Source organism: Dasypus novemcinctus, chromosome 4 (genome assembly GCF_030445035.2).
Source record: "Dasypus novemcinctus isolate mDasNov1 chromosome 4, mDasNov1.1.hap2, whole genome shotgun sequence".
Classification (NCBI taxonomy): domain Eukaryota; kingdom Metazoa; phylum Chordata; class Mammalia; order Cingulata; family Dasypodidae; genus Dasypus; species Dasypus novemcinctus.
The window spans coordinates 153,983,135-154,000,185 of record NC_080676.1 but is presented as its reverse complement, the minus strand read 5'-3'; the positions used below and the strand labels follow the sequence as shown (position 1 = coordinate 154,000,185).

Here is a 17,051-nt window from a genome sequence, read left to right as displayed (position 1 = left end):
ATGACCAACTAAGCTGCAAGGCAATAAAGGCATTTATTTATAAAGGCCTTCAAATTGCAATTCGGGGCATACAGATTCAGGGAGCAACCCAAATTGTGCCCAGTCTTGGCATTTTCAGGTAAGGGTTTTTAAAGAAAGAGACTATTAGACAAATTGTCTGTGATTGGAGGATATCTGGGTTGTTCCCATTGTGGCTTGTTTTATGGTGTCCAGATGACTTACAGGCTTTGAGGAGCATTGCTTTTGTTTTTTAATTTTGGTATGTGTTTTTTTTCCCTCTTTTTTTTTTTCTTCTTATTTTGAGGAGCATTGCTTTTGAGGCTCTGCATATTTCAGTAGTCTGTGATATCTGGCTGAGACTGGGTAACAGAAACCTCCAGAAAGACCTCCTGACTCCACTTTAAAATTTCTTAGCCACAATAACTTTATTTCATTTTATTTCTTCTTACCAATATGGGATTTAAGGTTTTTTTCTTGAGTTAGCAAGAATAAAGATCCATTAAAATAGTATTATTACAGGGAGCAGGTGTAGCTCAATGGTTGAGCACCTGCTTCCCATGTATGAGGTCCTGGGTTCAATCCCCAGTACCTCCTTAAAAAAAATAGGATGATTAGGTATCATAATAATAAATCAATTTCAATATAAAATAAACAAACTGTAAGATATTTTTATAACACATTTCCTTTCTGGTATATTTCCTAAACTAGTCTATCCTTTCATTCTGGATATATAATCAAAAGGTAATCAGTGCGAAGTCCAAAATTAATTTGAAAAATAATAATTAAATGCTTTCAACATGGATACATGATAACAAGTGAATAAATATGATAAAAAGGTCTCATTTACAAGGTCAAGAGAAATACAAAATATTTAGGAATAAACTTAAGAAAGGTGCAAGAGAAAAAAAGAGAAAAAAAAGGAGCAAGAACATACAAATGTCCTTAAGGGCCACAATGGCAGATTTGAACAAAGGGAAACACAAACTGCATTCTGGAATAGGAACACTTGACCTCATAAATATGCTAATTTCCACTTAAATTACTCAACAGAGTTAATACAAACCCATAAAATGCCATCATGATTTCTAGGGTGGAACTAGAAGAGCTGGTTCTAAAATTTATATGTAAAAACAAACAAGAAGAGCCAGAAAAAATAGCTATAAATAAGAATGCGGGGGCGTCATCCTATTAGACATGGAGATCTATAAATAATAAACACTTCAGTAGCTCTGTATGCCAGGCACTATTTTTTTTTTAATTTTTAAAAAAATTTATTGAAATATCACTCATACATAAACATACAAAAACAAGTGTATAATAGTTGTGAACTTACACAACAAACATATAACATCAAACAAACATATATAACATCTCACCTTACCACCAATAATTTGCATTTTTTTTCTTTTTTCTTTTGTCTTTATTTTTTTAATATTACATTCAAAAAATATTAGGTCCCCATATACCCCCCACCCCCTTCACTCCACTCCTCCCCCCATAGCAACAATCTCCTCCATCATCTTGAGACATTCATTGCACTTGGTGAATACATCTCTGAGCACCACTGTACCTCATGGTCAATGGTCCACATCATAGCCCACACTCTCCCACAGTCCACCCAGTGGGCCATGGGAGGACATACAATGTCTGGTAATTGTCCCTGCAGCAACACCCAGGACAACTCCGAGTCCCGAAAATGCCTCCACATCTCATCTCTTCCTCCCATTCCCCACAACCAGCAGCCACCATGGCCACTTTCTCCACACCAATGCCACATTTTCTTCGATTACTAATCACAATAGTTCATGAATAGAATATCGGTAAGTCCACTCTCATCCATATTCTATTCTTCCATCTGTGGACCTTGGAATGGTTGTGTCCACTCCACATCTATATCAAGAGCGGGCTTAGATTCCACATGGATGCTGGATGCAATTCTCCTGCTGCCAGGCGCTATTCATGAAGACTCCGCTTGGCCATTTTTCAGACAACGGATCATGTTCAAGGTCACGAGGCTGGAAGGGAGCAGTTCCTGGAGTGGAACAGGCAGTCTTGCCGGGAGATGCTGAGCTCTCCCCAACTCTGCTGTGTGCACGTTTCTCCTTGCCGTCCTGGCTCATGCATAGAGAGATGGATCCATGGAGCAGACATGGAGCTGGGGGGGTCACATCCGCAGGGACAAGATGGATTGTTTTTTAAATGGTGCTGGCACAAGGGGCAACAGCCGGCAAGAAATAAAGTTCAATCTCGACCTCAAGTTTAAACAAGAAAAATTCCTGCCAGATTGAGGATTTTTTTTTTAAGATTTATTTATTTCTTGTATTTTTTTTTTTAAAGATTTATTTATTTAATTCCTCCCCTCCCCCAGTTGTCTGTTCTCTGTGTCTATCTGCTGCGTCTTGTTTCTTTGTCCGCTTCTGTTGTCGTCACCAGCAGGGGAAGTGTGGGCAGCGCCATTCCTGGGCAGGCTGCACTTTCTTTCACGCTGGGCAGCTCTCCTTGCGGGGCGCACTCCTTGTGTGTGGGGCTCCCCTACGCATGGCAGGGCACTCCTTGCGTGCATCAGCACTGCGCATGGGCCAGCTCCACACGGGTTTGAACCGCGGATCTCCCGTGTGGTAGACGGACGCCCTAACCACTGGGCCAAGTCTGTTTCCCCTGGTTTTTTAAAGTAATTTGTTGTTTTTGTTTTTAAGTAATATGAAAGGGAGAGACTTCTAAAACATGAAAATTAAAAATGTGTCAGAAACAAGAGAAGTAAAAGCAAAACAAAAATCCTATGCCCTAAACGAAGTTAAACAACGACAACAAACAGACATACTTGGTGGTGGTGGCAGAACCTTGTGAATGTAATTGACAGCACTGAAATACATATCTGCATGTGGCTAAAAGGGAAAATTTGGGGTTGTATATATGTTATATATGTTACTAGAATGAAAATAAAATAATACATGGAACGCGCAACATGGTGAGCCCTAAATTAAACCACAGATTATAGTTAACAGTACAATTATAAAAGTGCACATTAGTCAGTAGTTACAAATGTCCTGTAACTGGATTTTGTCTAGGTTCTTGACTACGTTGCAGAAATGAATTTCAAGAACATGTCAGGTGATTAGGCCAGTAATTTATTAAAGTAGGGAGGGAAGAAAAATGGGAGAAAATAATAGAGCATGGGTCCCAAGTAGAGAGGAAGGGGCTGAAAAGTGATAAAGCAGGCTCGTTTACAGACTACAATTCCCCTTTACAGATGATAAAAGCCCAGGCGTTACTTGCGCGGCAACCATGGCAGGGGAAAAACGATGAGAGCAGGGCACAGAAGGCAGGAACAGGCACCGGGACAGGGCAAAGGCAAGAGAGCAAAGGGTCTGTGCTTGCTTCTTAAACCATTAATTATTCCACCCCTTTGCCAATGACAGGGCAGGAGTGCCAGCTGTTTGCTGTTTTGAATGATTACTGCCACCCATCAATCCCCCAGGACGGCCCAATGATAAAGTCCTTGGGGAATATCTAGTGCTTCTCCTGGATTCTGGAGGAAAGCTTGTTCTGAATGGCAGAATCTTGGGATGAGGGGGGTGGGGGGTCTTCCAGCAGCCATCTTGGGGTTATTGATGTCCACGTGGACTCTTCGCCAGGTTCCAGACCCATCTTTTGATTCCCTATCTTACCAGCCAGCTTCATACCCGCCAATGCAAAGTGTTAATTGTCCCCTGCTCCCACCCTGCCTTTCGCTTCCTTATACTTTGCCCGCCTGTTCCTCGTAACCTCCCTGTATTATGGCCCTTCTCAGCAGCAGTTTGTGCTGCTGCCTCCCTCTGCCCCTCCTCCCAGCCACTGTTATCTTCCCCCTCCCAGCCGATCCTGTTCTCCCCGCCTCATTTCAACCGCCCTCATCCCGTATCCGCCCCGGCACAACCTCGGAAACAACCCCCTCTGCCATCAATGGCTTACGTCATAAACCGCAGGTCCGCCCTTGCCTCTGCAGCCAATCCTCAGCTGCCCCGCGGACATGCCCCTCCCACAACCTCCCCGCCTCCATGACACTATAAAACCCCATGTACTTCCCGAATAAAATCAGACCTGCGCATAGACCTCGTCTCCGTGGTTTTTCCTCCATCGAACCGCGCGTCCCCACCAAGCCTTGAGCCGCCCGCTGCCGCCCCGGTCAGGCCGTGGCGTAGGCCCGATCCCCGGCAGCGACTCGCCTGCAGTGACCCGCCTGCAGTGCCGCAGCGGAGGCCAACAGTTAATAATGGGTGGTATATGGGAAACCTGTACACACACACCAAAAAAACTAATTAAAAAAAAAGTTACAAAGTGGGAAAGATTTAAAATTTATCTTAGACAAAGGGCTAATTTTCTCATATTTAAAGTGCTCCTACAAATCAATAAGAAAGAGATCAAAACCCTAATTGCACTATGAACAAAGGATCTGAACAAATGTACAGAAAATTAAGTTAAAACAGCCCTTAAACATACGGGGAAAAACCCTCAATCCAACTCAAAATAAAAGAAGTCCCAATAAAAGCCCTAATGAGAGTCAGTTTTTAACAATCAAGTAAATAACACATTACGTTGAAACAGTGCCTGGCACATAGTAGGTACCCCCAAATCTGTGTTGAAAGAACGTGGATGAGGAGGTGAAACAAGGTGGAAAAATGCTGATAAAAATGTTAATACTTATAAAACTGAATAACTTGGGTTCATTACATTATTTTCTCTATTTTTGTATTTGAAATTTTCCAGAATAAAAACTTGACACAATATGCATTCAATATAAACATATAATATAGAAAGTATATATTATAAACATTGCTCTAGTATATGTAAAAATGCTAGTATATGTAAATAAATGTTATAATACTACATTACATTATACTATATAATATATGGGGGGTCCGTTTGTGTGCATTTTGTAGCATGTCTCTAGAAGAACACAGCAGGAACTCGACAGGGTACTGAGGTGGGAAGGAAGCTTATACTGCAAATTATACCATTGGAACGTCTTGAATTTCATAGCTCTGAAAGCATCACCTATTCAAAATTTGTTTTTTAAAAATTAAGCAATGTAAAACTTATGGAATGAGAAAGAAAGCCAGTCTAACATGATCTGTACAGAACATCAATAGACAGGGAAACTGAGTCCAGCCAGATAAGGACCCACCCCTTCCAGACCCCCACATTCCAATAATACCCTACCTCCTAGCCCACTACCCACCCAGCCATGCCCAAGAAGAATCGCTTTTAACCAGAGGCTATACTCAGAGTCGAATCCCCTCCCCACGAGCTATTGATGTACTGTATAAATTCACATCTGCACCTTCCACGACAGACTCTCCCATGTTGGGAGAGAAGGGATGGGTCCTTATCTGCTCCATTCCCACAGTGATAAGGCTTATCTTGGGGGGAAATAAGCTGTTCTCCACCCCTATGCATCTTGCTCAATCAGTGGGAACGGAATCACAGTCTTATGACTTTTTTAAGTCAAAAATTTTATTTTAATATGCATTTTTGTTGTGATACTATAGCATTATACTTGGATCTATGAATTGAAGAAAGAAACTGATTAGGCCTTCAAAGAAAATATTAAAAGTACATGAGGAGGAAGTGGATTTGGCCCAATGGATAGGGCATCCATCTACCATATGAAAGGTCCAGGGTACAAACCCAGGGCCTTCTGACCCCTGTGATGAGCTGACCCACGCGCAGTGCTGATGCGCACAAGGAGTGCCGCGCCATGCAGGAGTGTCCCCCACGTAGGGGAGCCCCACACGCAAGGAGTGTGCCCCGTAAGGAGAGCCACCCAGCGCAAAAGTGTAGCCTGCCCAGGAATGACACTGCACACACAGAGAGCTGATACAGCAAGATGACACAAGAAAAAGAGACATGAATTCTGGGTGACCCTAACAAGAAAACAGGTGGACACAGAAGAACACGCAGCGAATGGACAGAGAGCAGACAACTAGGGGGAGGTGGGTGGGACAGGGAAGGGGAGAGAAATAAAAAATAAATAAATAAATAAACCTTTTTAAAAAAGTACATGAGGAGCAATACAAGATACTAAAATCTAAACAAAATATAAAACCATTTGCATTTAACATAACCATATCATATATATATATAATTATATATAATATATACCGTGTGTGTGTATGTATACATACATTGAGTGCAGCAAGCCAGGCAATGAAGGACAAATACTGCATGACCTCTCTTATGACCTCTTAATCATTGCAAACCTTGTAAGGGGGAAGCTCTAACATGTGGTAACATTGTTTGAGAAATCAACACATCCCCTGGTACCTCCTAGATCTGGAAAATGCTTTTTTTCTCAATTGCTATTAGTAAGGAGCATCAGAAACAGTTTGTTTTCAGCTAGCAAGGCCAGCAGTATCCCTTCACTATCTTGTGTCAGGGGTAAATTAATTCTCCAGCCCTGTGTCATAATATTGTCTGCAGGGACCTTGATCATCTCTCCCTCCCACAAGACACCACACTGGTCCATTATATTGTTCATATCATGCTGATAGGACCTACTGAGCCAGACGTATCAATGACTCTAGACTTATTGGTAAGGAATTTGTATGAGAGAGGATGGGAGATAAATCCAACTAAACTACAGGAGGCTTCCACCTCAGCGAAATTTCTAGGTGTCCAGTGGTGTAGGGCATGTTGAAAGATCCCTTCTAGGGAAACGGACTTTGGCCCAGTGGTTAGGGCATCCGTCTACCACATGGGAGGTCCGCGGTTCAAACCCAGGGCCTCCTTGACCCGTGTGCAGCTGGCCCATGCGCAGTGCTGATGCACGCAAGGAGTGCTGTGCCATGCAGCGGTGTCCCCCGCGTACGTAGGGGAGCCCCACGCGCAAGGAGTGCGCCCCGTAAGGAGAGCCGCCCAGGGCGAAAGTAAGTGCAGCCTGCCCAGGAATGGTGCCGCCCACACTTCCCGTGACGCTGACAACAACAGAAGCGGACAAAGAAACAAGACGCAGCAAATAGACACAGAGAACACACAACCGGGGGAGGGAATTAAATAAATAAATAAATCTTTAAAAAAGAGTGACTATTACCCGAGGACTTGCACCCTGTTCTGTAGGGAATTAATGCATTTCTGGTTGTATGCAGGAGAGTTGAACATTGCTAGGCAGAAATATATATACATGCATGTCTGTTAATGTTTTTACTTAGATTAAGTATGGCTTAAGGTGATGTGTATGGCTGCGAATTTGCCAAGGGGTGGACTGTGATGGTTAGGTTAATGTGTCAACTCAGCCAGGAAATTGTGCCCAGTTCTTTGGTCAAGTAACCACTGGGCTCACTGTAATAATAGGACATTTATGGACTTCAGTCATCAGTGAGTTTACTGCACAGATGACTGATTACATCTACAATCAACCAGAGAGATTGCCATCAGCAATGAGTGATGTTTTATGCAATCAGTTGAATGCCTTAAAAGGCGAAGTGATTTCAGCATTCAGAGAGAATTTCCCAGCTCTTCTTTGGACAGCCAACTTCTCCCAGAAACTCATCAAGACCTTCATCGGACTTTCATCTGAGCTCCTGGTTTGCAGCCTGCCCGAGGAATCTGTACTTTTGCACCCCTCTGGTCATGTGAGAAAATTTTATAAAATCTCGTGACATTGACAAATATCTCCTGTTGATTCTGTTTCCCTAGAGAACCCTAATACATACAGTATTCAAACACAGGCAGACAGACTTTGGATAATAATAAAAGTAGAGATAGTCTTAATTATTGAACATGCACAGATTGATTATATGTTTGGTTTATTTAAATTTTAAGGTTTAGGCTACAGCTCATGTCATGTGGGCCAACTTTGATTAGGACTGCCTTGCTATAACAAGATGACTTAGGAATTTGGGGTGGTCTCTTCTAGGCTGACAAGGGACTAGGTGTAAGGGTACTCGATTTCAAGGGGCTACGGCCAAGGGCACACCCCTTCAGGATTGCAAAACAAAATAAGGGATGCAAGCCAAGTCATTAAAACATCTCCTGTCTAGTTGCCAGTTCAAGATTATGGCGTTTCACTGCTTAATAAAGAAAGAATTGTGCAAGAATAGCCAGAAATAGCAGCTATGGATAGCAGGGGAAACAGAGAGATTGAGAGGTAAAGAATCTTCTTATTTGTCTGTATTTTGCTTATTACTATGATTGAAATAATGAAAATGCTCTAATAATGACTGAAGTGGTAAATGCACAACTATGATTATTCCAAATACCACTGATTGTACACTTTGGATGAATTGTATGCTTTATTAATATGTACCAATAAAATTGATTTGTTTTAAAAAATTATGCAGTTTCAAAACAAAGCAACAGCATTAAAGAAACAAGGCATCTGGGTTACAGTCCAGTGAGTTATAACAGTTACCATTTTTTATTCTTGAGGAATATTTGGGCCATGACCATTCTGGTTTCTTTATGCTGAAAAGGGGTGATATTTAACCTGATTATATGAACTTTTAGAGAAATATTAGCATAAAACAGTGTAACTAACAAGGAAATTTTTATAATGTAACCTATTTTTAAGAATAATTAAAACCATGATTAACAATACTATAGAGTTTTTTTTAAAGATTATTTCTATTTCTTTATACCCTGCCCTTGTCATTTGTCACTTTGTACTCTGTGTCCCTTTGCTGTGGTGCTCTCTGTGTCTAATTGTGTTCTCTTTAGGAGGCACTGGGAACTGAACCCAGGACCTCCCATGTGGAAGAGAGGTGCTAAATCACCTGAGCCACCTCAGCTCCCTGATTTGTTGTGTCTCTCACTGTGTTTCCTCTTTGTGTCTCTTTTGTTGCATCATCTTGTGTCAACTCGCCTCACCTGCCCACTGCGCCAGCTCACCTTCTCCAGGAGGTACCAGCAACCGAATCCAGGATCTCCCATGTATGTGGTAGGCAGAAGCCCAATCACCTGAGTCACATCTGCTTCCCTATACTGTTGTTTAATATTATGCAGATTAGTATGAAGACATTATGGACACTGAAACTATTGACAAATCTTTAGGAATTTATATAATTTAAAAATATTTATATGAATAACTTTTCATTTACACAAATTTAACTGAAGGTTTTCATTTGACAATATTTTTATGCAATTTATAACATTTAAATAAAGAACTATTTTTATGATTTTTTTTTTTAAATAAGTAAAAGAAAAAATTCTTTCTGGGAAATCCTGAAGACAGTTTGAACTTTAAAAAAGACATTCTTGCCTTGTGTTGAACATTATTTCAAATAGGAAAGAGGTCACTGTGAAACAATATTTGGTTCTTTATTTAACCAGACTTAAGAAAAGACTTAGGGGAAGTGGCTGTGGCTCAATTAGTTGGGCTCCCGCCTACCACATGGGAGGCCCTGGGTTCAGGTTCCAGAGCCTCCTTGTGAAGGCAAGCTGGCCCACCCGCCATGGAGAGCTGGTGTAGCAAGGTGACACAGCAAAGGGAGACAAGCAGATACAGAAAAAATGCACAGTGAATGGACAGAGAAGCGCCAGCAAAGAATGGAACAAGCTGCAAGGGGTGTAATATATAAATAAATTTTTAAAAATCTAAAAAAAAAAAAGGTTTAGTTCTTTTAAAAGTGAGATTTGTTTTTTAAGGCAGTATATGACGATAAGGTGTATATAAATATTAATGGAGATATTATTTTGATATGACGTAGTCTTTGTTTTTCCTAAATAACCAAGGACATAAGGTTAACCAAGTACAAGAAGTTATTTTGATAAAACACAGATTTTTTGCTTTTTATATTAGAAAAAAAATCTTTTACGACGTTTTACTAAAAACTGACCAATAAGCTAAGAAAAACTTTGTCACTTTAAGGCAGAAACCCAGTAAGCCACACTAACACCACGTGGTAAGAGAGGCTGAGGCAAGCAGCCTGCTGACTTACACTAGCAAATTATCCTGGGGCAACTTCCAGCACACACCCAGCTGTGGGTTATCGCAAGACAATTAGCAAAAACGTCACCATGGGGGGGGGCACCACCCACCCACTTTCACACCACCTCACGCCTCCCGGACTGAGACCAGAGGCCAATCACCACCAGACAACACACCCTGCAGAGCTCGGGGCCACAACCCCTACGCCTGAAGGGAATCCAGGAGAATTTCCTTTGCTTTGTTTCAAATAAGCCAGTCAGAGCAGGCCCTGGAGCCCTGGAGCCCATAAAACAGGGGACCCAAGAGCAGAGCAAGCATGCCTGCAGCCTTGTCTGGGATGTGTGCCCTTTTTCTTTTCCTTATTTCTCAAGAAATTCTTTACTCCCTTGCTTACCCTCTGGTGTGGCCTTAAACTCCTTTATGTGACACAGCCAAGAATGTAGAACCCCGAACCCCAAACGTTCGCCTAACAGACCTATCAAATCTTACCCAAATTTGACCACAAGAAATAAATTTCCTTTTCTGTGGACCTTTTGCAAACTTTGCTTTTTTCCTACATTTGAAAAAATAAAATGGTAACTGTTACAGGTTTGCAATAATTAACAAGCTGTAGCTCAGTTTCTCCTGATATGCCCTGATATGCACTGGGGAAAGGCGAACCCCATCCCCCATAAGCCTTCGGGTCCAAGGGCACAGCACTTCCCCACAGGTTAAATAAAGAAACCACACAGAGAAGGGAGTAAAGGAAAATGGAAACCTTCCCTACCTACATATCGGAGGGAGATAAAATTCCTACAGAACAAACATCTGCTCCTGCAGCATTCCAAGAAACCATAACTCTCTAACCCACTATCCTCTAGTCACTGTCAGGAAAAAGTTACACCTTTTAGGGCTACCTATTGGCCCCTGCACTTCACTCAGATCCTCAACCCCCTCCCACAAACTATCATTCCCCGCCTAGGAAAGTTCTGTATAAATTCAAGTTCCCCCCTTGGGGGGGGGGGGCTGAAGTCTGTTCTTCAGACCCCCTCCGTTGGGAGAGCTTCCCAATAAATCTTTCTTTGTCTATAGTCATTTCAGTCTCCATGTCCCAGTAAGCGCTGTATTTTCTCCAACAGTAACAAATAGTCATTTTATTTTAGGACAAAACGGTTTTTTTTTCCTTCATAAAAACACATCCTGAATACCTTATATATTTAAGTTACCAAAATGATTTTGGAAACTGTCTCTAAATATTCTCCAACATATAATTCCTGTTAAAATCAAACTTGTCAGAATAATAACTTCATTTGGCAAGTGCAAAAATTTTTTATTTTTTATTTTAAATGCTTCGTGGATGTTACATTAGCTCATTTGATCAGTGAACCTATAAATTTAGGGAGACCATACTGATGTGGGCTATGGGTGGGAGGCTCTTTGTCTCTTCAGAGATAACCTAAGCTCTCTGACTTGTGGGTGTGATGGTGAGAGGCTGCAGTCCTGCCCTTGGTAACAATGGCAAGGACTCCAGTCCCAGGAAACAGTTTAACAATACAAGGTCTATAAACTTTAAGTATTTAGGGGAAATGCAAACTAAATATGCTAAAAGCTTACCTAGAATGTCTGAAGTCCATGTTAAAAGCTTACCTAAGATGTGGAAGATATATATGCTAATTAAAGCCTATTGAGAACTGAAACAAAGGGACCATTTGGCCTTTCCTCTCCGTATAAAAGGGATTCAAAAATCTTGTCTGGATTCAAACAGAAAGCTCCCGAAAGCTCCCGAGTCCGGCTGCCTGGCCGGCCGTCAATAAACCATTTTTCCTTCTCAAAATCATTCCTGAGTCCTGGCCTCTCTATACGCAAATAATTGAACCTCTCTCAAATTCTACAACAATACTTAAGTAAAATAAAATTGTATGCCTGTATTGCGCTTCATAACATAGGTAGTTTTTAGGGGATGGTTTTCAGAAATATGTTTTCTTCAGTTTACTATTTTTTTTAGCATTTCAGTGAGCCTATGAAACATAAGAACTTTAAAATTTTTTTATTTCAAATGCAGTTTTAGATTACAGAAAAGTTACATAAAAAATATAGGGGATTCCCATATACCCCACTCCCTCCTCTGACATTTCCCCCTATTAACAACATCTGACATAGAGTGGTATTTGTTACAACTGATGAACACATAGCCAAGCATAGCTACTAACCATGGTCTAGAGTTCACATTATGGTTCACACTTTGCACTGCACAGTTTTATATGTTTTGACAAAATGTATAATGGCCTGTATCCCTCAGTGCAATATCATGCAGCACTATTCCAAAGCCCTAAAAATATCCCATGCTCCACCTATTCTTCCCTCTCCCGTGGTCCCAGAACCTCTGGGAACCACTATCTTTGTACCGATGTTACAAATTCTTCCATTATTAGAACAACACGTCTACTTTGGCCCATGGTTGCATTCCCCTTAGGTTTGTTCATTCCTCAATCTCGAGGACTTGGGGATAGTGCTGTCTGCTCTGCTTCAGACTGAGAGGGGGAAGGACTTATTTTTGAAGCCGTTTTCCCCAGGTCGGTGGGGAGGGCTTGTTACTAGGCTATGCGCTGCCTGCACTGCAGGCTTACGAAAGCAGCCAGTGCCGGTGTGTGGGAGGATGTTTAGCAACACCCCCCCGCCTCTACTCACTAGATGCCAGTAGCAACCCCCAACTGCGACCATCAAAACTGTCTTCAGACACTGCCAAATGTCCCTTGGAAGTGACACTCCCTCTGAGGCCCGGGGTCCACAGTCTCTCAAGAAGGATGCCAGGCTCTAGTCAGTTGGCCTCAGGTGTGGTCCATGGACCCCTTGCTTCAGTATCACCTGGAAATGTTACAGAAACAGATTCCTAGGCCCCACCCAGGACCACAGAATTAGAACTTCCAGAGGTAGGGTCTGGGATCTGAATTTTTAAGAAGCTCTTCAAGTGACTCTTAACACACACTAGAGGGTGAGAATCCTGCTCTGGTCCCTTTGAGTTCAACTCTGAAGAGAAAAAAATCATCAAATACTATTTTGGCTGGGAAGCAGGTGTAGCTCAGTGGTTGAGCACTTGCTTCCCATGTACAAGGTCCTGGGTTCAATTCCTGTTGCCCCCTACATAAAATTAAAAATAAAAGAGAGAGTTCCCTTTAAGGGGAACAGAGAAAAAAGAGGTCCGGTAATATTAAACAAACAAACAACACACTATTCTGGCTGAATTCAGGTCAGTCCAAAAGAAGGAACAGGATATCTCAAATGCCCAGTTTTGATAGAGGATTCAAACCTTGAATTAAAAGCAAACACTGACCTAGCACTAAGCACATACTTTTAGTCAGTGGCTTCTTAGGCATGACCTGGTCCCTTAAGCCCCCTCATCCACTCCCAACACCCCCGAATTCCTCCTTCCTGGCCCCAGCTGCATTTTAGGGAAGTTCTACCTGGGTGGGGTGGACAGGAGGATGGGGGCTCCCTATGCAGCTCCCTGTCACCGTCACCGGCTGCACTTTCACAGCGGGAGGGGAAATCTGCTGGCATTTCTTACCTCTGGACCCCCCTCAGCCCAGAAGAAACCCCATTCAGGTGAGGCAGCCTGAGATTCCCCGGACCCAATCACTCCACTCAGCTTGCTGGCAGACGCCAAAAGCTGACAAGGCTCAGGGGATACCATCCCTCCCATCCGGGCCCACTCCTAGATAGGGGAAACCTGGATCCCCACCCCCAGCTTCCAGGCAGGGGCTTAGGGGGCCTGCCCCGGGGTGAGGCCAGCCTTAAGGTCCTTTAGCTGGAGCTGCCCTGAAGAGCTTCGTGCCTAAGGGCGCTGTGGGAAACAATGGCGATGTTGGTGGAGACGAGTGGAGGCTGGGAGGGAAAGAGACCCCTTGCCATCACAGTCAGCTCTCGGGAGTGAGAAGGTGCTTACAGCAGGCACCCACTCACCAGCCATCAGAGCAAGACATGGCCAGACTTGAAAGCAACGCCCCCAAACACCTTCATCAGCTCGCTGTCTCACTCATCTTCTTTAGGAGGCGCTGGGAACCTCTGCTTCCTGTTTTTTTTGTCTCTCATTACATTTTTCCTTGTGTCTCGTTGCATCATCTTGTTGTGTGAGCTGGCTGTGCCTGCCAGTCACGCCAGCTCGGTGTCTTCTTTAGGAGGTACTGGAAACCAAACCATGGACCTCCCATGCGGCAGGCAGGAGCTCAATCACTTGAGCCACATTTGCTGCCTGTGGAACGGTTTTAACGTATTTGGGAGTTTCGTTGCTAGAACCTTTGACAAAATTGGTGAGCGATGAGAGAAAGGAAGCAACCCCTTTAGGTCCTGGTCTTTTCAACGAATCAAAACAATTTGAAGGGTGAGCCAAGTGTAGAGTATGTGTGCTCTAAAGCATTGATTTCAGTAAATAGGCTGGGTCAATGTGATCTGAGTGGCTATCGGTTCAAATCCTGATTCTCAGGCAGCTGTGTACTTGCTTTCCCCACTCACCACCTGCAATTTGAGGGAGGGATATACACTATTCTTAATTTCAAGGAACAGAAAGTGTTGTAGGTCAGCACCTGTCAAATCCACAGAATTCAGGCTCAAGTGACAACAAATCGTGTTAATTCAAAGCTAAAAATGAAAATTAAGGCAGTCTGGGTGGTGGAGGGCAGTATACTATCACTAAGTACCAGAAATCCTATGTGGACCTTACCAAACCAACTCACGATGGCCCAGTGACTGGTTAACCTAGCTGGGAAGGAGGGAGAGGGTGAAACCCCCATAAGTGTGAATCTTCTCTCTTCCATTGTACCTTATCCCAATCCACACTGGCTTTAGAGTATTCTTGGACTACTTAAATTCATCTACCTCCTTCTTTCTTTTAAAATTGAGACTCCATCAAACTCTTCTTGAACACTTAGAGTCGAAAAGGAATTGAGACTGGAGCCAGAGAGGAAAGCAAATTCACGGACGTTCTAAGAATGTAGCTCCAGAAGAAAGCATTTGGAAAACTTCCTTTGATGATGTGTGGTTTCAGGATGCAGAAAGAGCCACGAGCCAGCCTGCAGGCAGGCTGGATTTTGGTTACTGTGACACTATAATTTATTGGAAACAGTCACCTTCTCTGCAGTTATCATGGAAGCAGCACTGGGGGTGGGAGGTGGGGAAAGAAAAACAAACAGATTTAAAAGAGCCCTCACTTCTTTTAATCTAGGGGTTCTAACCTTTTTTGTTCCATGGATCCCTCTACCTGTCAGGCGAAAACCATGGACTCCTTCTCCAAACGTAGCAGCAGATAGTTTTATGACACTCAACTAGGGTCGGTCTAACAACCACTGTAATTTCAAAGTATGGATAAGAGTAAGCGATTTTCAAGATATGCAACAATTGGGAAACTGATGTGGCTCAACCAATTGGGCTCCCGCCTACCATACAGGAGGCCAACAGTTCGATGCCCAGGGCCTCCTGGTGAGGGCAAGCTGGCCCACGCAGAGTGGCCCACACAGGAATGCGGCCCGTGCAGGAGAACCACTCTGTGTGGGAATGCCACCTTGCACAGGAAAAGCCGCACCACACAGGAGTGCCAGCCAATGCGGAGAGCTGGCACAGCAAGATGACGCAACAAGAGACCCAGAGGAGAGAAAATAAGAAGACGTAGCAGAACAGGGAGCTGAAGTGGCACAGTAATCACCTCTCTCCCACTCCAGAAGGTCCCAGGATAGGTTCCTGGAGCCACCTAATGCAAATACAAGCAGACACAGAAGAACACACAGCAAATGAACACAGAGAGCAGACAACAGGCGGAACGGGGTGGGGGTGGGGGGAAATAAGTTTTTTTTAATCTTAAAAAAAAGATATGCAACAACTGTAATGTGATATGAAATGAATACTACTATAATTTATTGCACACATTCATAAGTGAAGGAAATGCTAGATTTCAGTTATTCAGTTATTATATTCAGTTATTATAAAGATAATACGTTGATTTTTTTCAATTCAAACTCATGGACCCCTGGTTAAGAACTGCTTTAGGGAAGCAGACTCGGCCCAGTGGTTAGGGCATCCGTCTACCACATGGGAGGTCCGCAGTTCAAACCCCCGGCCTCCTTGACCCGTGTGGAGCTGGCCCATGCGCAGTGCTGATGCGCGCAAGGAGTGCCCTGCCACACAGGGGTGTCCCTGCATAGGGGAGCCCCACACAGAAGGAGTGTACCCCGTAAGGAGAGCCGCCCAGCGCGAAAGAAAGTGCAGCCTGCCCAAGAATAGTGCCGCATACACGGAGAGCTGACACCACAAGATGACGCAACAAAAAGAAATAGATTCCTGTGCCGCTGACAACAAGAGAAGCAGACAAAGAAGAACACGCAGCAAAACAGACACAGCGAACAGACAACTGAGGGGGGGAAGGGGAGAGAAATTTAAAAAAACTGCTTTAATCAAGGGGTGAAATCACAAGACATCAGGGAGTACACGAAGGAGAAAAGGGATTGCTTTTTGCTGTGCCACGCCTCTTGCAGTTGCTCAGTATTTAATATGACTATAAAATAAGGAAATTGTGTTTTGTGGTAACTTAAAAAAAATCAGATCTATTTTTCTACCCATTCAGCAACACAATGCATGATTAGGTTTTATTTTCCTAACTAAATATGTGCCAACTGTTTATGGGGAAATGTGTTTTAGAATGTTCAAGTATATCATGTGAGCACAAACTCATGAAGATGATCTCAACTAGGAAATGTCACGTGCAGCTCATCCAACATGCTTTCATTTAAAATTAGTCCTCATGAATGAGATTATACTACATTCCCACTGATAAACTGGAGGAAATGATGTAAACAATCATAGGGTAAGGTGCAAGAATGTTGATTATAATCATCACATAACCTCCAAAATGGTCCAAATGGTTGAAAAGGTCTCAGAATCCTTTTTTTTTTTTTTAAGTCTACGGACTCAAATTAAGTAAGGAGACATAATCACATTAAAAATGCTAGCCAATCTGAGTGGTTCTAAGTTTGATCTTTTGAGCACCTATTTTTATAACCACTAGGACTTATGACTGCCAACTATAGGGTATTTGGCCACCTTTTAAAAAAAGGAAAACACTAATTTAAACATCGTGGACTCTTTCTGCCTATAACTAAACCGCACAAAAATGCTTTGACTT

General features: G+C 42.9%; 1 non-coding gene across 1 annotated transcript; it reads left to right on the top strand.

Moving 5' to 3' along the window:
- The first annotated feature begins 522 nt into the window (after positions 1 to 522).
- TRNAG-CCC (transfer RNA glycine (anticodon CCC)) lies at positions 523 to 594 on the top strand. The gene has a single exon. It is a non-coding gene; the product is annotated as a tRNA-Gly (tRNA).
- The last annotated feature ends 16,457 nt before the right edge of the window (positions 595 to 17,051 follow it).